We start from the raw sequence: 22,616 nt of genomic DNA on the forward strand, positions 1-22,616 counted from the left end.
AGGCTCCATGCTGTCAGTGCAGAGCCCAGTGTGGAGCTCCAACTCATGAACCATGACCTGAGCTGAAATCAAGAGTCGGACGCTCAACCCACTGAGCCATCCAGGTGTCCCAAGCTTTGCAGTATTACATCCAGTAGAACTCCCAAAACATCACTCATTCCAGCAGTCAGCCCAGCTTCCAGAACATAACCTGAATCCTCCCTCCTGTCCTCATTGCCAGCACTGCTATCCCAGCCCAGGCCACCATCATCTCTCGCTGCCTCCTAAGTGGTGCTTCAGCATTGCCCCCTGACACACCAGCCAGAATGTTCTTTGAAAGAGATAAACCCGATTGCATCTCTCCTTTGTTTAAACCTTCTAGTGGATTCCCACCGCATTTAATTTCTTTTATGTTTTAATTTTTTTAGAGACCTTCGTTTTCCATCAACCTAATTTCCATTTCGTTTGCCCTTGTGAAAGAGCAGCTTAGGACCACTCGGTGGTTGTTCCTACCCATTCGGTGGCCTGAACAGTGGAAGCTGCGGACCAGTCTTTTTTTTTTTTTTTAATTTTTTTTTCTTTTTTTTTTTTCAACGTTTATTTATTTTTGGGACAGAGAGAGACAGAGCATGAACGGGGGAGGGGCAGAGAGAGAGGGAGACACAGAATCAGAAGCAGGCTCCAGGCTCTGAGCCAACAGCCCAGAGCCCGACGCGGGGCTCGAACTCACGGACCGCGAGATCGTGACCTGGCTGAAGTCGGACGCTTAACCGACTGCGCCACCCAGGCGCCCCGAGCTGCGGACCAGTCTTTAGGAGGGAACTGCTGGGTGGGCACAAAGGGCACCTGCACGCCTTGAGACCAGCCTGACTTCAGGTGGAGTAGCAGTGACCTCAGCAGCGGAAGCAGTCCATTCACCCTGAGATCCCTCCATGATCACAGCCTTTTTGGCAGTGGCCTGCTCTTCCTTCTCAACCCCTTCAGGATCTCTTCAGAGAGGGGGCACGACCTTCCTTACGGGTTCACCGGAAATGGTGCTACGCATGCGCGGAGCTCCCCAGGACAGCACCCACCCCACCAGACCCACCGAGTGAGCTCCCTGGTTGCAAGGGATGGCGATGCCCACGTAGCACAGAGGAGAGTCTGTGTCACACAGAGCAGTGCGTAGGTAGGTTAACGTAAGACACCTCTGTGAGAGGCTGGTGGTCAGCCCTGGGCTGAACGACCACACAGCAGTCTCGGCTCCCAGGAGGCTGCCCGGGTCTGGTTAGTGAAGTTTCCAGGAGCAAAGCGGCCGGGAATAGGAGTGGCTCCAGCAGCAGCAGGAGACTTCAGCCCAGCTCGCTGGCCAGTATTCCCAGATGACCCGATACTGACATCAGCTGGGTTTTCAATGGCAACAGTGGCAGGAGCTGCGAGCAGCAGCTTCTCCCAAGCTTCACTTTTCCTTCTGTAGATGTACCGTTCCATTTGAAAGCCAAGGCCCGTGCCACCCAAGTGGGTTCCTGCTGCAAGAGATTTGAGAGCATCCTCCTTTATTTTCAGGACGTCAAGAGCTCCGGAGATGGTGAAAGTTTCCCGGAAGTTACAACCTGAATGCAGAACAACGCCGAACGGACTCCTCCCTGGGTAGCGTGGAAAGGGATTCCCACTGCATTTAAACTAAACTCTAATCTTGCCGTGGCCGAGAGAGCCCTAGAGGTCCGGCCCCTGCCTCCCTCTCTGGCTTCACCTCCTCCTACTCCCCTCCTTGCTCTCTGCCCCGGACTCACAGCCTCTGGCTGTCCCTGCAACACAGCGAACGTGTTCCCCACCAACAGCCTTCGCCCTTGCTCTTCCCTCTGTCTGCAACACACTTGTCCCTGTCCTTGCAATAGCTGGCTTCTTCTCACCCTTCAGGCCCACGCGTCCAATTCCCTGTGACTTCTCCCTGAGCAGCCCTCCTCACCCCCATCAACGCTCCATCATGGCACCCTGCTTTTCTCCCTTCACAGAACGTCCCACTACCTGCGATGATTGTATTTATTGTTTGCTTCATTTTCTAATACCTCTTCCCTCTAGAATGTGCGGTCTTTGTCCTGTCGGGTGGCGGACCTTTCTCCAGAATCTAACACAAGATCTTGCGCATACCAGGTGCTCAACACATTTGTGTTGAATGAATGAATGAAAGAAGCTGTTAATTTGCGGGTGGCAGACCTTTCTCCAGAATCTAACACAAGATCTTGCGCATACCAGGTGCTCAACACATTTGTGTTGAATGAATGAATGAAAGAAGCTGTTAATTTGCGGTGTGGAAAGGTTTCCTGGAGGAGATGACCTTTGGTCTGATTCGCGAAGCAGGAAGGGGTCTCAGGCCAGGTGCACAGGGCGGCAGAGGATGTGGAACAGGGAAGAGATATGTAATCCATGCCAGGGGGCACCGTGAGCCAGGCCTGTGCAGTGTGCGCTGGGAGCATCCAAGATGAAATGACCCAAGCTGGGCAGAGGGTTGGCGGGAGGCTCCAAGGAGATGTTGCTTGAGTTGAGCCTCGAAGACTCAACTTGTATTTATTGTTCGAAGACTGAAGATAGAGCTCACAGACAAAGACAAGGAAGAGGCATTTCGGGCAGCGTAAGCGTCCTGGACCCGGCAGAGTATGGAAGAGAATGGTGAGAAGGTGCCTTGCCTGCTAAGGAATCGGGATTTTTCCCCGAGACTATAGAAAACAGAATGCTGTTTTCACCAACCCGTGGAAAGTTAAACAAATAAACACTATCGCTGAACAATAAGCAACGGGACTCTGGCAAGAACCACAAGGATGAGTTAGGAAGGCTTGAATAGATCTGATTGAAGCACACATTCAAATGATTATATATGCATGACCAAGACATATTGTTTTTATAACATTCGTTTGTTCGAACGGCTTCATGCATGACCAGATGTGCACGCCCTGACAGGCTTGGCTTCTGTGACTGCGGTGAAGGATCAGATATTTAAATTTCTAATCTATCGTACTCAATACTTTTGTAAAATACAGCAAAAATGGCGTGAATGTCAAATTGCAGTGAATGTTCCTGAACGCTTCTGCTCAGTTTCTGTATTTCCTCCTGGCCTGGTCAGAAGCACGTGGTGAGCCAGCTCTGATCCATGGGCCACGTTCCATAGATTGAGGAATGTCACGTTGGGCACATTTTGGCTTAGCATTCAGCACACACCCTCTGACCCACCAAAAGTAACAAAAAGACTGTCTTGAATTTATAGATCCAATTTTATGAATGTTTGTGTTTCATTGAGACATGTTCATGTTCCAGTGCCCCCGATCGATCTTCGTTGCACATACAAGGGTCACGTTATTCAATCTTAGTGTTTATTTTGCACGGGATGGTGAAAGTGGCCCAGGCTGTGATAATTCAGGTCTTACTAGATCAGATTTTACTAGACAGAAATTCTATGAGCTTCAGTATCGTCCTCTGGAAAAAAAATGTGAGAAATAACACTTTCATTTCAGAGTTGTTTCGCAGATTAACTAACGTATGCGAAGCACCGGGCACATAGTAGGTGCTCAGTAAACGTTGGGCCCTTTACCTGATTCATTTCATTCCTTGTCGTACCTTTAGGCGTGGGCTGGAGGAAAAGAGTGGTGCTGTCTCATCCGATAGCCTTTAGTTATAAGAATTGTTGGAGTCTGTCCTCAGACTGTTTGTGCTACACCCACCGCAACAAATCCTTCATCCTAAGCAATTACCAGCAAACGCCTCGTTTGCAGCAGAGCCAACCCTGTCTGCTCCCAATGCAGTTGGGGTGATGATAGCTCTGGAACCTCATAAAGCTATCCTGCTCAGGTTGTCCTCGAGCACTTTGAACTGAGCTGGCTGTAGAAGACAGCTCCCTTCGGCTTTTTCCCTTCCTTTGAGCTTGCATTAATTACTCCTTGAGCTGAGTTTATAGACCAGAGCCAGATGTGTAAGATCAAAGGGAAACTGGGCCTCAGGGAAGGAAATGGAAATTGCCCCAAATGCCTTCAGGCGACATGAATGGCTCTGTCTTGACAAGCAGGGCCTCACCGGGGCTTTGGCAGCATCTGGGCAGACTCTCTTCGGATTGCCCGAGAGGACAGAGGGCTTGCCAGACCAACACTGGCTGACAACATCCACCCTGCATGAAATATGTGCTTCCTGGCTGCCTTACCAGTCTAGGCGGAAGGTATGGGAATTACGGAACCACCATGAAAACAGTCTTTGGCTCTGAACAGCGACCGAGAGCATCTCTGAACCCCAGCCCTCCTCCCCTTCTCCATACCCTGCCAAGCCCTGCCCTGGCAGGTTTGAGGGGGGCCCTGGCAGCTGCTAAAGGGCCCCCTGGGATTGTTCGGCTTCTCTCTGCTCCATGCTGGTCCCCGCCTGCTCTGTTCTCTTTTCCCTGACTCCCCCTCACGATGAAATGGGCCGTCCTTGCAGTACTTCCCAAGGTACTGATAAAAGCCAACAAGAAAGAGTCCAACACACCCTGGGTCTAACCTCAGCTCCTCCTCTTACTAGCCCTGTAACCCCAAGTCTCATCTTTCTCACTTGCAAATGATGCCTGTGACAATGATGCCTGTCTCATGAAGTTGTGCAATTGATCGATAATGTGTTATAGCGCTTAGCGCCGTGCTTGGCACAGAGTGGATATTCAGTAGATACTCTTATTATTGTTGTTGTTATTGTGATTACTAACAAGCCGTTGGCATGCCTGTTCCCAGACCATCAAAGGTATATTAGTTTCCCAGGGCTGCTAGAACAAACCACCATAAACTGGATGGCTTAGTACCATAAACTGGATGCCTTAGTACTATAAAAATGTATTCTAGAGACCAGAAATCTGAAATCAAGGTGTCAGCAGGGCCCTGCTCCCTCTGAAGGCTCCAGGGAAGAATCTCTCCCTTGCCTCTTCTGGCTTCTCATGGCTGTTGGCATTCCTTGGTGTTCCCCGGCTTCTGGCCACATCATTCCAATCTCCAATCTCCATCTTCTTTTCTCTGTCTTATTTTCTTTCCTTTGCCACTTTCTTCTGAGGACACTTGTGAAGGCACTTAGAACCCACCCAGATAATTCCATCTTATCTGTTACTATATAAGGTAATATGCACTCTTTTGCCAGACAGGTAATATTCACAGGTTCTGGGGACTGGGACCTTATTGGAGGTCCTATACCTTATTGAAGACCACCATTAAACCCACTACAGAAGACATTCCCTAGGAAAATGGGCTTGGGAAGGAAGGCTTCTACTTGTTTCATGCTCATGAGTCTCAAATCCTCATAGCATTTAGTTATCATCTGCAAAACTCTCTTTGCTGTCTTTCTAGGAACCCATTCATGACCATACCAGATCCTAACACAGCCACTAGGTCCCTAGAACCATGATATATACACTGCCTGGTGGTGAGTTTATAGGATGGTGAAATAAGACAGAATAGCCTGTAGTGACTAGAAATATGTAACTGGAACAAAGGAACTCTTAAGAGGGAAAGAACATCAAATTTTGGCTCACATTATACTTAACAGTGGGGTTGCTGTAGATGGGCCAAGCCTGGGGTCATTTGAAAACTTTTTACTACATGGGTGATACTTACTGATATTTATCATCTCAGAGATTAAAATTAAAACATTAAAAATGTTTATTAACTCATTTAAACAAGCCATGACATATTAATGCAAGTCATATTTTTATGTAAAAAATATATGTTCCCCCAAACCAAATAACTTAGTGAGAAGGGTGGGGCTGTTTGGTATTTTTGTAAATTTCTTTAGTGTCTGGGTTAGAGAGTAACTCTGGATTCTCATCTGTGCCTCTGCATTCAGTCCTGTGTGATATACTGGTTTCACTGGAGTCTGGGAAGAAAATTCTGCCTCACTGGGATACACAGTTTGAAAAGGGGGAGCAGGGGAAAGGCAGAATTTAATAGCCTTTCCAGGTAACAATGGGTGGGTATTCTTCTCTGATACCTCACCCAACTTGGCTAGTGATAAATTCTTCAAGATTAATGACAATTTGGAACCTGAGATGTCAATGGGCTTTTTGAACTCAGTTCCGCTAACGTCCGTTAAGCTATCTCACACTTTAAATGAGTGTTTTACCCATGTATGGATTTTGTGCCATCGTGCATTGATCTTTTGGAAAATGTTGGTTCACTGGGCTGGGCAAGTGTTCTCAATGTTAATCTGGCTCACGGTGCCAGAGAAAAGAGTTTCAAAATTCTGATTTTCACTTAAAAATGTGAATTTTGCCGTTGCCACAAATTCTGCCAGTAAAGTTTTTTTGAAGTGCCAGATTTGTTTCATTCATTTTTGAGAAACAATTTGTTAAATACCCAAAGCTGAATAACCGTCGTTTGTCAGTCAGTTATTACTATTTTTTTTTTTTTAAGCAAAAATGGCGTTCCTTGAAAACGGTGGCGAAGTTCAGGTCCTATCTCAAACAACAGCCTGATTGCTTTCCCCCTGGATAACCAGGCACTTTGGTGTGCAGGAGAAGCATTTTAGGTGCTCTATACTTTCCATTTCACTGCATGGAATATTCCAAAGAGATGTACTCAAAGTCAAGGTTTAATACAATTAATACTTTTTTACTGCCTCATCACGGCCATTCTTAAGTGAAACAGACGATTTTTGGCAGCTAGTACATGAGGTAAAGGACAACGGCACCGACCCCCAGAGCAGTTTGTACCCAAGACCTTGGTTTGCACCAAGGTGCCACATTTTCACCCACATTGCTTTTACCTCACCAGTGCAAATGTCAACACCATAAAGATAAATAAAACTGGCGGAAAGGCAAATAACATCTTAGTGTTTTTGTGCAAGCAGGTTTGACATCATGTATTCCCTGAAAGGGTTTCAGATTCCCCATGGATCCATGCACCACACTTTCAGAAGCTCCCTTCTAAGACACCTTCTAGTTCTGGGAATCCATGACCCTTACCCCACACCAAATTTCTTAGACGACTTTATCTAAACCTGTCATCACAGTTGGTGCCACAAGAGAGAAGAGTAGCCCCCACATTCCTGTTACCCTTCATTCCACTTAGATTCTGAATCAAGGGATGTGAGGTATGGTTGGAGGTGGGCAGGAGGGTGTAATTCACATGCGAGCATCCAGTTGAGTCCACTACAGCGTCCTGGGTCCCCCCTGGGTGATAGAATATGAAGGAAGTGGCCCCACAGAGTGTCTAAGACCCTTTAAGTCCTTCCTGGGCACAGTGTTCAGGAAACCTTTTCCTTTCTGCAAAGCTGTTTATCTCTTTCCCCAATTAATTCCCCCTGACATCTAACATTAGACATTAAACAGTGATTTCTGGTCTAGGTCAGCCACTCTACAACTATTTATAATCCTGCAGGAAATCATTACTCTTTGCATTTCAAGATGAATGATTGAAAAAAAAATTATGGCAGGTCATGGAAACAGAATTTCAAAGGGTGGTTTGGGGACAGAGCGACCTGGTAAATAATTATTTTCTCTTGTCCCTAGCTCTCTAACCGCACGGAAGCCTTTATCACTGTCTTCCTGATGAGTGGCTTTTAGGAATTAGCTGGGATTCAGAGAATTGGGGAAGCAGGACGGCAGTGAGATTTGCATCAAGGCACAAGGTTTTCAGGGTATTAATAAATCTAAATGTGCCCTGTGAGGACAGGCAATGTGGCTGCGGAACACAGGGGGATATTTAGAAGTCTGCAAAGAATCTCTGAAATAAATGTCAGTGTAGAGACCGTTTGGGGTTTGGTAGCAGGGTGAAATTGACGAGATTTCAGCATAGCAAATACAATTGATCTCAGCCCTCCTCCTCTGGAGCCGTCAGGGGGCATTCTCTGTGACCTTGAGGATTTTGTCAAATCGCTGCACAAGAGGTAAAAAGGTCTCTCAAAGAAAACTATGTAACAAGTCACGGTGCTGGCTGAGAATTTCTACGTCCCCATTCTCCCTGTCACTTAGTCTCTTCTCTAGTTAACAAATATCATGGTTTTCACATCTACCCTCTGCCTAACTCTGAGCAGGGCACTGGGGAGAATATGAAAATTATTAACATCAAACCCTTTACGTCAAGGTTTCTAATTTTTTGAAGGAAATAAGAATTATGCACAAAAAAAAATGATAAAAACAATACGTGAAGTAATGAAAAGCGTGGCTCTTCCACTTCCTAAATGTGTGACATTAGATAACCTCCTGAACTTCAGCTTTCTAGTCTGTAGTGTGGAGACGATCCTAGCACATCCTGCACGGGGCTGTTTTGGACATTAAATGAAACGACATGTGTAAACAGCCCTGTACAGAGCCCATACTTAGCATTACAAATATTTGAGTCAATTATAAGAACTATCATTTTGGAGTGACTTTCCCTCCGAACAATAACCGGGGAGCCTTATTCCCTTTACAAATTATGGAACCTAAAGCTCAAGAAAATAAAATAACTCATTATACCATGATACCCTTCAGATGAGAATTATTTCAAAAGAGTCGAAGGGACAGACATTGAAAAGATATGGGTCACTGATAGTTGTGGTAGCTGTTCTCCAAAATGGCCCCCTAGGGAACCATTGTATTTGTGTCCTTGTATAGGCCCCTCCCTCAGTGAATGGTTGCTGTTCCACAATAAATGTGGCATAAGTGATGTTACATGACATCAGAGGTGAGTTAAAGGAGCCCAGTAGCTTCCACTTGGCTCCTTTGGGATGTTTGCTTGCTCTGTAGATGCTCCATTTTGGAGCTCAGCCTCCATGTTGCCAGGTGCCTAAGCCCAAGCTGCTGCCCCAGCCAAACTTACAGCCAACAACCCACACCAGCTGATAGTCTTGCGAATGCACCACTCTGAACTCTATCCAAAGTCAAGCCTTAAGAAGACTACAATCCAGATGATATTTGACTACAACTGCCTTTGAGAAATCCAAGTGAGAACTGCCCAGCCAACGGGGGTGGGGCAGGGGACATTTCACCTAGTATGTGGAAAGGTACAGGGAATCTTTCCCTCAACCTAACAATAAGAAATAACTAGATGATCCGAACAATCATAAGTTTTCTGGAGCATGTCAAAGAGCTAAAGTTACAAGGCAACTAGGTTAACTCAACTCCAAAGGTCGACAAGCCACTCCAAGAAGCGATATCAGCTATAAAGGATCTACTACACACCAGGAACTTGGAATCTTTTTCATATTATTTATCTCCAATTCATACAAAACTAAAAGTTAGATATTACTTTCCCATTTTGCACATGGGAAAGCCAAGGTCAAGTACAGAGTAGTGGTTACATCATGGGCTCTGCAGTCAGACTACTTGGGTTTGATTCCCAGGTCTGCGACTTACACACTCTGTGACTGTGGGCAAATCTTCTCTGTGCCTCGGTCATCCCTTTTATAAGATGGGGATAATACTGGTACTTTTAATAAATGAGAGAGTGAAAGTATGACATTTGGCAATGTAAGCCCTTAATGAATATGACCAGTCATCGTTAAGTTACTTGACCCAAACCACACAGTGAGAATGTCTGACTCCAAAGTTGCATTCTCCCCAAAGAAATATTGTTTGTGGTTGTGAAAATTATTTTTGTGAAATATTAATAAATGTAAATAACATAAGTTCAACAGAATATGAACTCAATTAGATCTTCCTCACTTGCCATGATCCTCTTGAGGCAGCATAGCCAGGGATGACCAGATGTTTGCTGAACGTCTTTCTTAGGTTCCCACCCCCCTCCCCTTTTTTGTAGTCCCAGTTCACTGAGACTTCCGCTTTGATGAATCTCATTCCATTATGTTACATTTAGGTAACTAAGGATCTTCAAAGTATAATATATATTGTATTTGCTGTGTAAACGTAAGAATATCAAAGCGAAACAAGTCTCCTGGATAAGTTTATAAATCAATCTCTCTGGGCTCATTGTGTAATATAGGTTATCAAAGAGATACAAAGACATCAATGGATGAATGGATAAGTAAAATGTGGGTGTATACACAATAGAACATTATTCAATCTTAAAAAGGAAGGAAATTCTGGCACGTGTTACAACATGGATGAACCTTGAAGATATTGTGGACACTATGCTAAGTGAAATAAACCAGTCACTAAAGGACAGATGTTGTATGATTCCCCTTAATGAGGCACTTAGAGTTGTCAAACTTACAGAGACAGACAATAGAGTGGTGAGTGCCACGGGCGGGGGGAGGAGAACAAGGGAAGTTGGTGTTTAATAGGTACACACTTTCAGTTGTGCAGGATAAAAAGAGTTATGGGAATAGACAGTTGTGAACGTACCAACCCCTAAGATACATTCCCGAGCTAGTTTCGGGTTAACTAGTTTCAGTGCCCCTGAACTGTGCACTTTCAACATAGTTTAAATGGTAAATTTTATGTTCGTCATATTTTATCACAGTGAAAAGGGTTTTCAAAGAAGGAGAATATACGAAAATTTGGAGGAGACTAAAGACATGATAACAATAATGTAACATAAAATATTTGTGAATTTCTTGTTCTGAGTCATGCTTGGAATGGATCACGTGTGAGTCCAACATCCTGGTGGACAGTAAGAGAAAATAAAATCTAAATTCGGGGCACCTGGTTGGCTCAACCGACTGAGCGTACGACTCTTGATTTCAGCTCAGGTCAAGATCTCACAGTTCGTGAGTTCAAATTCCACATCAAGCTCTGTGCTGACAGCTCAGAGTGTGCTTGGGATTCTCTCTCTCTCTCTCTCTCTCTCTCTCTCTCTCTCTCTCTCTCTCTCTGCCTCCCCCTGCTCGCACTCTGTCTCTCTGTCAAAATAAATAAACTTAAAATAAAATAAAATAAAATAAAATAAAATAAAATAAAATAAAATCTAAATTCCTCAAGCTTCATTTCTGTCAACGCTACGAGGCCATACCTATTGAAGGATGGACTCCAGGAATTGTAACACCTGTCACTGAGGGCTAGAAAAGAAACAAGATAATCAGTTGTCAAGGATATTATAGATGGCGTCATTTCTAAGGGACAAAATCTAAGCTTCCTAAATAGAGGAGGCAAACGGGGAGTGGTCAGCTGCAACTGAAGCTCATTGAAGGTCTCTGTGTGGCCAGCACTGAACCGGGCATTGCTGGGAAACACAAACTATAAGGTATTATTCTTTACTGAAGGAGCCAAGATCAAGTCGGAAGACAAACCAGTATCATGTAATCAGAACCCGTTCAATGCTAAGTTGTGTGGATTCGCCATATACATTCCACGAGAGGTCAGGATGTGTGGAGGTCTTGTATTATACCAAGTTGGCTACACTGGAACTGTGTTTCCCAGAATTCCCTTCCCTGCATGGTTCTGAGTTAGCATTGGTCACAGAAAGAATCTGCAATATTTGAAAGCAGTCATTATGCTCTGAAGGTCCTAGTGGACCAGCACTGCATGCTGGTGCCTCTAATGAACGTGGCTGGTCTGTGGGCTCTCGTTGTTGGTGGGGGAGGCTGTCGGCCCGCAGCTCTTCAGGCCCCACCGGATGGCCTCCTCTGGCATCCCTGAGTCTGGAACAGGAGCATGTGTGACTCTGTAACAAAGAGCACCAGCTTCTGGAGGGGTTGCCCTCATCATCCAAATTAGAGGCAGCAAGAGAAAGATGGGGGTTTCAACCCCTCCTTGTGGGTTCCAATTTGCCTTTATGGGTTCTGGTTTGTCACTGGGTGCCCCAGATGGTCCTCACTCTTCTCCACTTCACATTCATCTTTTCTCCCTAACTGCTGGCCTTGCTGACCTACAGAAACTCCAAGCCCAGCACCAGGAGTAGAAGCAAGTCTTACATAGTTTTCTTCATCACCTCCCACAACTGCCCAAGGTCTAATGTCTCTGGGGCATCCCTGACTCCATATGACCCGTGGGGCTCTGCTGGCCTAGTAGAACCGTCACTGCTAAGAGCATGGAACAGAATAATCGGGCAAGAGAAGGTATATGTGAGCTCAGCCTTAAAAGCTTAGAGTTTTAAATCATTAACGTGCCAGCCACTTTCTAATGCTACTTTCCAAACATCACTCGTTCATGCCTCAAGTGTTTGGTCACAGTCTGTGTGATTTCCAGTTCAGTACATACCAACCCCTAAGGTACATTCCTGAGCTAGTCTCGGGTTAACTTCTTTTTCGGTGTGCCTGATGCCCACAGCTTTATGATAGATACACACTAGCAAAGGCTATAAAACCCAAGAGATAAGCAGGGGAAGGTTTAAAGCAATTACATTCATAGAGTTTACTACAATCATCAGGATGATATCTGGGCTTTGGAGTGGAGAACTGAGAATGCATTCTGGCTCCACACTTTCTAATCACTGGGCTTTAGCCAAGTTGCTTAACTTTACCGAGCCTCAGTTTCCTCATCTGTAAAATAGGAGGATAACCCCTTCCTTACCAGTTTTCTGTGACGATAAAATAAAAACATGTGTATAAAATGCTTACTATAGTGTTTTTAAGTGCTTTGTAGTATACCAAATAAGTGTATGTGTGCACATGTGTGCATGCATGTGGGTGCCCCCCGCCCACACACACACACAAACTCACTATCAGGATCAAAGGGCTCTATTATTTTGGTCATTGTGCCTTATCTCCAGTAACTGGGATGCTTGTCTATAACTAATAAGTGGATGGATGGATGGATGGATGGATGGACGGATTGATGAATGGACAGTGATGTTTGCTTTGCTAAGGATCTCCAGAATAGAAGGGCCACTGGGAAAGAAATGGACCTGAACATCATGACTTTGAAACAGATGTTAAGTCAAGGACATGCCTACAAGAGAAATCACTCAAGATTGCCACAGCATCAGGCTCTGCCAGGTTTTGTCCTTGCTTCCCCAGGGTCTGTTCTTCAAGCACCATGCTGTTCTGGGTTTCTCTCACAGACTCTTACAGCCCTTAAGTCCCTTTTATGACCATAATGTCATTAGATCTTTGCAATAGCCCACTAAGGCAGGAAACATGAAAATTAGCGTCTCCATCTTACCATCAACAAAAGGAGTCTTAGAGAGGCTTGAGCTGCCTGTTCTGATATCTAACCAAGGGCTGGTTCCATCACGAGCCATGGCTGGACCGATGTCACTGAGCAGAGATGCAAAGCAGAACCACAACTGCCATGAGGAAAGCGGCTTTTCCTTTACAGCAAAATCATGGAGAATGTACCTTGGTCTTGCGTAATGAAGGTGACACTTCTGCAGGGGATCCACAGCTCCAGTTCTAGGCCTGCCTTTACTAGCCGCCATTTGGCATGGAGAAGGGGAGGTACTTGGACCTCACAGTCAAATAGATCAGAGTTTGAGTCCCAGCTCTGCCACTGTCTGTACAACTGCAGGCAAGTTACTTAATCTCCTTGAGTGACAATTTTTCAATCTACAAAATCGAGATAATATCCAGTCTTGAGGCTTAAGTGAGATAACCTAGCAAAGTGGCTAGAATCTAGCCGAGGTTCAATCAGTGATAATCCCCTATTCTCCCTTCTCTACACACTTCCTCCGCAGTGGAGTAAAGAAAAGCATAGCACAATAGTTAAGAGCATGGGCTACGGAGCCAGCCCACCTGGGTTTAAATTTGAGCCCTGCCATCTATTGGCTGTGTGACCTTGGGAAAATTACTTAACCTCTCTGTGCCTCCGTTTGCTCTTCTGCACAATGAAGATAGTAATAGTACCTACCTCTTAGGGTTGTCATGAAGGTTAAGATAGTTAATATTTGTAAAGTGCTTAGAATACATACTGGCATACATAGGTGCTACATATGTTTTCTTTTTTAAATAAAAAATAGTCATCTTTGTGGGGCTTTTATGGAAAGAACAGCTGTGAAAGTATCTTTTTTAATTCAGGAGACTCAGACAAAGGGAGCGAAATGTGAAAACATCTCCCTGAAGCATCGCAATGCATCGAGCCCTTACAATCTCACAGGCACTAGATAAGGCACAAAATGATGACATCTGAGTCATCCAGTTAGGAAACACGTGTCGCATGCTGACTGTGTGCCCGGCACTTTGCTAAGCACTCTAGATACGACAGTGGACAACACAACCAGGCCCGCTGTCTTCGCCGAGTTGCCATCGTGGGGAGGGGAAGTGGAAATTTTAGGGGAAAAAAAAAACCCAATAAGATAATTACAGCTCGTATTTAAGGGCTTGAAGAAAAGACAGGCCGTGTACTGTGATCAAGGACAATGGCAGGAAGGGGATGCTTAGAGGGAGGAAGTCAAGGAAGGCTTCTCCAAGGAGGCGTCAGGCGAGCTGAGACGGAAGGGCTGCGAAGGTTCTGCTCACAGGGCTCAAATCAAGTCATTCTAGTGGGGCACCTGGCAGGAGCATAACCACAGAGATCCTCATGGCGCTACCTCCCAGGATTGTTCTGAGGAATAAATATAATGAGGTGTGAGAAACACCTGGCACAGGTGCACAGTCAGTGCTGAGCACCCTTGCTGTCCCCGGGTAAGTGCGTCACTTTGGAGGAGCAGGGCTTCTGCGTAGTCAGATGGGCGCTCTTCTGGGCCATCTCTGCCTCCCAGAGCAGCCTCCATTCAGGAGTTAATTCCCTCAGATCAACACACCTTTATTAAGTGAATTTATTTATGAGGCACGTTAAAGATACAAGTGGAATCCTAACCCCGCTCTCCAGGGACTAAAAGAGGAAGTGAATACCTACAAACGCACAAGCAGGGAGCCCAGTGCTAGAGGGGGTAACACGGGTCCACCGCAGAGCACGTGATGGGGTGGCCCACAGATCCTCCCCAGAGAAGAAATGGAACACAGGGTCAGGGAAAGTCTGGCTACCTGGGGAGGGGGGCTGTAGGCATCCAATGAGCTTTCGGTTTGCCAGCGTGCTGAATCGGTGAACGTAACACCTGCCTGGCTCGTAACACAAGGCCCGCGGGCAAGCCCCAGGGCAGGGGTGTGAGCTGAAGGAAGAGGGGTCCGGACACTCAAGATGGGCAACAGCCGTGCCACAGGCTCTGGGGGAGGAGGGGTAACAAAGGCACCACCACTCGTGCTCTGCCCAGGAGGCCACCTCAGTCCCAAGGCACCAAATGCATTCCAGCCTCCATTCCTCTGCTGACCAGTCCCGGCCCCGAGTCCCCATCTTGTTCACCACTTCCGGATTCAGTGCCCCGCTCCAGAGTTTGGTTCTGTTTCCCTGCATATTACAGCCCATGGCCGTCACCATGGGTGACACCATGGGTTACACCATGGGTGTAACAAACGGTTACAACGTGTGTGTGCAGGACTCAGCTCCTTCTTCAATCAGACCATAATGTATTAAGCTCCTGTTGCATACAGAACTCGGTGCTAAGTGCTGGAGGTAGAACTTTCACAGTATACAAGGTGCCAGGGGATCCAGGCGGACATATCCCCTCAACACAAGGTAGGTTTGAGCCGGCGCTGAGAGAGACCCACGTACAGGGAACAGGGCCCTGGCGAAAGACGAGATTTCACACTTATCATGCCTCCTATCTTCCCACACTACGTGGCAGAGTTCTTCATTCATTCACTTGTTTGTTGAAACAAATACGTACCAAGGACACTATTCCAGGTGATTAAGACACTTGAATGAACAAGACAGACAAAAATCCATCAGCGGGGGGATATTTTCACAAGGGCAGGACAGAGGTAAGGAAACAACTGTGTAGATGAATGCAGCTCATAGCACGTGCTTGGAGGAACAATTCAGTGCAAAGGCCCTGAGGTGAGTGCGTACCTGGGCCCCTGCAGAAGCCAGGGTGGCTGGAGCCAAGTGAGCATGGGAGAGCTGGAGAGGAGGAGGACTGAGGGCTAATAAAGGGCCATGAGAGAACATGAGCTTTGTTCTGGGATAATTCGGGAGCCATATAATTCACATCTAGGAGGCTGTTGTGATACCACAGGAGAGAGAGATGGTGATGCCTTTACCCAGGTGAGAAGCACAGAAATACCTTTAAATTCCATTTCCCTCCCTGGTGCTTAGGACTACCAGCTGGTGGGTATGTGATTAAAAAAAAAAAAACCAAAAACTGATTGGATTGAAATAAAACAAAAAACTAATGGGTCCTTTGGATCTGAGCTCCAGCCAAGTGCCACGTCTCACTGCACCACAGAGGACAGACATATTAAGTGAGGCCGTGCAACCTGACCTTATCAGGCATGCTCGGGACGGTGCTGACCCAGCTGCAGTTTTCTCATGGAGAGTTCAAGGGCAATCCTGCCAGCACTGAGTGCGAGCCCGAGGGCTCCTTGGCCAGAGCTGAGAGCTGCAAGAAAGAAACCTGCGTGCTGGGTAAAGCAGTGAGAATGGAAATGTCCCTGTACTTCCATTATGTCACGGACTTTTAGTGTATCAAAGTGACCTCAGAATTAAAAGAGCCTTCTGAAGGCCCATCCGCCACCTTCCCAGTTTGCCATCCTCGGAAGGCCTGCCCTGGATTTCAGTCCGGAAGCCTGGTAAAGAGAGGCTCACAGAATTTAAAAAGGTAAAAAGTGATGATTCAGGGGCCAGGCCCAGCTTGCGAGATCTGGTGTGCAGTGGGATACAAAAGGGGGTGATATGAGTGCATAGTGAGAGAGAGATCAGTCTCCCACGGACTGAACCCCCTCGCTCTGCCTGACCTCCACTCCCCCAAGCTCCCACAGGCTAGAGGCATCCAAACAAAGTATCATGTAATCTTTATGATCATTCCAACTCTTCCCCGTGAGACACCAGCGTGGTGAGGAGTCCCTTCTGCAGAATGCTGCAGGACGCAGTCCAGGTGAGAAACTGCAGGAAGACGCAGAAAAAACCAGGATCTTAGAGAGTTTCAGTGCCCTGACCCCTCTGTTGATAGGAGTGCGCCACCCCTGCACTCACTGTAACTCACACTGTTACATCAGCCTGTGTCTAAATCCATTCCGGCTGTGATAACAAAACATCACAGGCTGGGTGGCTTAGGAAGAATGGAAATTTATTTCTGGGCGAGTGAATAAATTTCATCAGCTTGGGCCAGGCTGTGCATGGGAATAGCCCCGGAACCCCATCCGGAATCCATTACTAGTCAGAGAAAAACCTTAACTTTACCCTTTCCTTAACCTTACCTTAACTTTAAACTTTCTAGTTTTCAGAGCTCTAAGGATGCATTCCCTGATCTGACCCTCACAGCAACTCTGCGAGATAACTATTTTCGTTTCAGTTTTACAGGTGAGAAAACGGAACCTCATAAGCATCCAGTGGTATCCTCAAGATCATACAACTGGTACGTAGCAGGACTGGCCCTCAGATGGCCAAGTTCAAGTTCAGGGTTTATTCTGTGCTTGAGGAACACTTTAAAAGAAAGGCTATCACTGCTACCTAGATCCTTTTCTAATTTATGTATCTGTATCTCCTAAGATAGGGTCCGACGTAATCTCTTTGTTCTGGAAAAAGAAGTGTGGCCCAGTAAAAAGGGATTGGGCTGGAGTCCAGACCGGAGCTACAGGAACCAGTTATGTAACCTTGGACAGGTCCTGGCATCTCTCTGCTGGCCTCCGTTTCTACTTCTTTCAAGTGGACGGAATAACACCTGACTGGTCTGCCTTACAGTGTGCCATGAGGCTGTAATAGAAAAAGAGAAGAAAAGTGTCCCATACATAGAAGCTCAACATTACAAAGGGTGCCAGGGCTCCCGTGTCCTTGTGTCCCGCCCACCCCCCAGCATGCTGCTAGGAGAGCTGATCGTGGAAGGGCCCTAACTACCCCCACCCCACCCCGCCTTATTTCCATCCTACCCCATTTCCAAGCTCTGGCCCTCCTGTCAGAGCCCAGATCTAGGATTAGCTAGTGGGGGCAGAAACTTTGTACAGCGACTGAAAACCACTGAATTTTAATCTTTAAATATGGTGTGTGGCTTATAGCTCAATGTTTTTTTAATGCAATTGCTAGCCCTAGTAAGAGGCACAAAGACCTACCTGAGACTGCGGCTGTGGTGTCATGGAGAAGACAAATTCACTGTAGGAGAATTTGAGGAAAAGGAAGAAGCCGAATGTGATTACAATTTTAGGACTGAAAATGAGGGAGGATGGTGGTGCCTTTAACAAAACGAAGGGCAAGCAAGTCTGGGAGGCACCATAACCAACTCAGCGTAGAGTGTATTGAATTTGGGAGTTCAGCGGGACTCACAGACGTCCGCGTGTATCGGGAAGCCAGGAAATCGGGGCTGGATTTCTGGGAATGATGAGGACGTGGGAACCACATAATGCCACGGTTAAAGACACGATCGGATGACGTGCGTCAAGATTTAAGAAAAGAAAAAAGAATCATCAGAGTTTTGATACCTCCAATATTCTGAGTCTTCTCTAAATTGGTGGGCTCCAATCCTTGTCAATCTATGAATTCCTTGAGTTCAGTTGAATTGGTTAACATTGACTTTCTCCAAGCAGGGTTAAGGTTTTCTCTTCTTCAAGCACGTCACCTGGAGCCCATCCAGGTTTGGTTTTAGGCTTTGTTTCTTCTGAGCTGTTGTGATCTTTCCCTCACTCCATGACTCTAAGGGAAATGCTTTAGGGTGTAGCCCTTATTCCTATGATTCCGGCCTCCTGAGGTGTTAACTGAGATCCTAGGCTGGTTTACCAAGGCCCTTGGCTTTGGCAACACTTGAACTCCATCGTCCATCTACCCAGCACTGTTCTGTTGCTAAAATCTCTGCCCAGCACTTGAGCCTCCCTGCTGCTGTTCTTTTGGGTATCCTGGAATCGCACTCCTCACTGGTGCAACTCAGGAGTCATCTGATGACTTCAGGGAATTTGTTTGCATATTTGGGGGCTCCCTTACCTGAGGCTCCCTCCTCTGGGCAGCCCCGAATGCTGTGTCCACTCCACACAATGAAGTGATACTCTCTTCTCGGGCTCCATCCTCCGTGCTGAGAATGACAAGTAGCCTCAGGCAATAATCTGAGGGGAATGGGGAGCTCAGCTCATTGGCTGCCTTCTCTCCAGGATCCTAGCACCTCCACTCCCTGGGCTGCCCTCAAAGCTTTCAAATGTATTTTAAATATTTTGCCCAGGTTGCCCGTTTTGGGGAGCCTGTTAACACGTGACTCCACAAAACTATTTTCTTTTTTAAGAAAATAAAAAGTTAAATAAGGGTTGGCCCTTGGAAGCCTATTTTGGGGATCCAGAAAGGGAGCGTCAGACAGAAGGAAATGAGAGAGAAGAGGAAAGCCAGAGTATACAATCTTACCGACGCGGTAAGACAAAAGTGCTACAGAGTCGGCATTATCAAAAAGAAGAAAAAAAAAAAAACAACCAAAAAAAAAAAAAAACAAACCCAGCCATGGAAAGTAGTCTAAAATAAGAATGTTGTTCTTGATAAGGAGCAGAAGGTCATGGGTGTAGAATTTACCGATTGTTTATAGTTATCGAACGGTAAGATTTTGAGGGTGGGCAACAGGTTTACAATTGTGTGTCTTTTCACTGAACAGTTCTGAACATTCAGCACGTGGCTGTTCATAAATTATATGATAAGGGAAAGTCCCAAATGTTTGAACGGTATGCGTTTGAGAGACGCTGGTGTCAAGCTGATAGAGAGGTCTGGTTCCGAGTGTCCTTTGCTGAAGGGCTGGGAGATACTAATTTAGCAGAGGCCCCCCTGCCAGACTATTTATACCCACCAGCAAATGTGCCAGTGCACAGCATTCAGCTCATGACTCGGAAAGACAGGAAATAAATTTCATTTCAAGGATCGCAGCTCACACGTGGAAAAAAGAAGTCTGGCTTGCGCTTTATCTCTCACCCAACTGATAACCACACATCCAGCCATACAGTGAGCACACAGCCCAAGCGAACCGGGCTTTGGGTCTGTAAGAAATGTTGTTTCCTCGGCTTCACCCATCAGGCATTTTTTCCTCTGCACTAAGTGAAAAGACTATCAGTGAGCTCCCCTGGACCAGTCTGACAACTGGAAATTCCGTGTTGCAGGCTCACATCCTGGTAGTTTCTCCACCAGGGGGGAAAGAGCTTGGCCCTACCCTACCTCATTCCCCCACTCCACATTCTCACCAGGCCTGTTCCCTTCTTGTAAGTATCCAGTCAGTTTCTAGCCTGCAGACAAGTGCACACAATAGTCTAACCCAACAGCATTTCACAGACCAAAACAGTCACAGAGGAGTGGGGCTGGAAGGGTCCACATGGGACCCCCCCACCCCCCCCACCCCCCCCTGCCCCGACACAACAGAGGAGCAGCAGTTTACTAGTTAAGCGTCTTGGCCACTGGAGCTGGACGCTGACGTTCAAATCCCAGCTTTGCCACTTTTTACCCTTGTGACCTTGAGTAAACCGTGCAGTCTTTCTGTTGTTTCAGTTCCCTCTCAGGAACACCAGGGATGATAAAAACACTTTCCTTGCAGAGCTGGTGTGAGGGTAACGCAGTACTTGGCTACCGCTATGAAGGCATAAACTACAATGGCTACCGCTATGAAGGCATAAACCACAAGACACAAAGTACGCAGTGTGATGTGATTACCTTTATTACTCTTACTGCTACCTCCGTTTTTAACCCTTCCTTGTGTGGATTTTAGGAGACAGAACTGTTGGACTGCTCAGCTCTGCACCCGTCAGCATCTGCGCTGTGCTGGGTCAGAGGGTTAGATGTGCCCCCTGGGTGGAGGTGGGGCGGGGGGGGGGGAATGCTCACCTGCCTGGGGACGAGGAGCTGAAGCCCTCCAGTCACAGTGCTGCTTGGAGGCAGGCTGTCCCCTGGAAGCAGCCAGGATTAGAGAAGGGCTCCGGGTGGAGGGCCAGGCATTCAGAAACAGTGGAGGGACGGAGACAGACTATCTGAGAAAGTCATCGCCACCCCATACAGCAGGAGAGGAGCAATTACCCACCTCCACCTTCCAGCCCCGGGCACAGTCTTTGCAAAGGGAACGTTTCTTTATGAGGATGCAATACATCTGCATTAGGCTGATTAAAAATTGTTCCTTGTCAGCTTCACAAATGTGATACGAGGGAGTCTGGAAGGCAAATGCGCAAAGGACTTCGGAGTCTGACATACCTGCGTCCCAACCCCCGCTTGGCCAATTACCAGCTCTGTGACCTTGGGAAAGTGGCTTTGCTTCTCTGGTTCTGTTACCTTGCCTATAAAATGGGGATGATAGATGTAACTCCACAGGGTGACTGCCGAGAGTCACAAGAGATGTGGCATACGTGACATGCTCTGTGCCAAGCTCAGAGGAAGCCAGCAAGACAATGACCATGTCTCCCTCTTCCTTCCTAAGTGAATCATTATGTCCATTCAATTGCCTGTCAACCTATTTATCCCATTGCATCTCAGGAGTATCCAGAATTCCTCGCATGGAACGATAGTTGCTCAGAACATAAAACAAAAGTCTGGGGAGTCTTGCTCTATAAGGTTTCCAGTTCTATTGCTTTCATTGCCATAACTCCATCGTTTTGAATTTACCGATTTAGCCATAAAAAGGATATTCGTTACTTAAAAAAAAAATACAGACCTAGGTATGCTATCACAAGGTAGCAATAGGTACTTTACCTAGGGCTATGTCAATAACTTCCTAAACTTAGAAATCCGCACAAATTTCTTTTACCAAAGTCATCACATTTGTGTTTATTTTCATGTCAATGTTCCCTACTCAGCTGGGACTATGGACGACCACTGATCTTTGTACACTTACTGCTTAAATTAGTATTTAGCACATAGGCAGTGCTAAGGAAATCTTTTTTTGAAAAAAATTGTTTTCATGTTTATTTATTTTTGAGAGAGAATGAGAGAGTGGGAGCAGGGGAGGGACAGAGAGAGGGGGAGACACAGAATCGAAGCAGGCTCCAGGTTCTGAGCCTCATGCAGGGCTTGAACTCACAAACCGGTCATGACCTGAGCAGAAGTCAGACACTTAACCTACTGAGCCACCCAGGTAGGTGCCCCAGGAAATCTTTTTTTAAGGGAGCTCTGAATTGAGCTGTTCTTCCTACTTAAATTTTTGTTTGTTTTGGTTAAATTCAATACTACTCTCAATAAACAAGGGTTTATTATGACTCAGGATAAACAATGTTATGCCCTTTATACACCAAAAATAATGTATCTGTTCACATGAACAACTCATTAATAAAAGATGCTCACCAGAGAGGTCAAAAGATCTCAGATATTTCTAAAGTATTTCCCTCCAGCTCTCTTATATGTTTCAATATAACCTTTCATGGAATCTCACTGTCTAATTAAAAGCAAAAATAACCAAATAGCCGTTACCATGTATTGAATGCTTACCTCGTGTCTGTGTGACGTGCTTCACGTTGATTATCTGAACGCCCGTTGTAGCTTCATTACATGGTCAAGGAGAAGGCAAATTGGATGCACTGGCCAGTGGGGCAGTCACCCAAGGTCACCCAGCCAGCAAGCCAAATTTCCAGCCCAGAAGGTTGGACTCCAAATCCAGGACGTTTTGCCACTACAACCTACATGCCTCCCAGCCTGGCATTTGGGCTTTCTGGGATGTATTCCACAGACTTCGCTTCCCACCTCAGCATTTCCCTTCTGTGCACCTTCTGCTTCAGCTGGGGGAGCTACTGTTAACATCTCCACTCTGCTCTACCCCGACTCGGCCTCGGCTTAGGAAAGTCTGCTTCCTGGAAGGCTTTCCCGCCTTCCCTGCACAGCCTATCTCATCACCGTTTAAGACCCAGGCCAAACCTTGCCCCTTCCAGGAAACTCTCCCTGATACCCT

The 22,616-nt window shown here is 46.4% G+C and overlaps 1 pseudogene; it reads right to left on the reverse strand.

Annotated features, from left to right (window-relative positions):
• LOC101089982 lies at positions 1-4,966 on the reverse strand (annotated as a pseudogene).
• Positions 4,967-22,616: the final 17,650 nt, after the last annotated feature.

The sequence above is a fragment of the Felis catus genome, chromosome F2 (genome assembly GCF_018350175.1).
Source record: "Felis catus isolate Fca126 chromosome F2, F.catus_Fca126_mat1.0, whole genome shotgun sequence".
NCBI classification, from domain to species: domain Eukaryota; kingdom Metazoa; phylum Chordata; class Mammalia; order Carnivora; family Felidae; genus Felis; species Felis catus.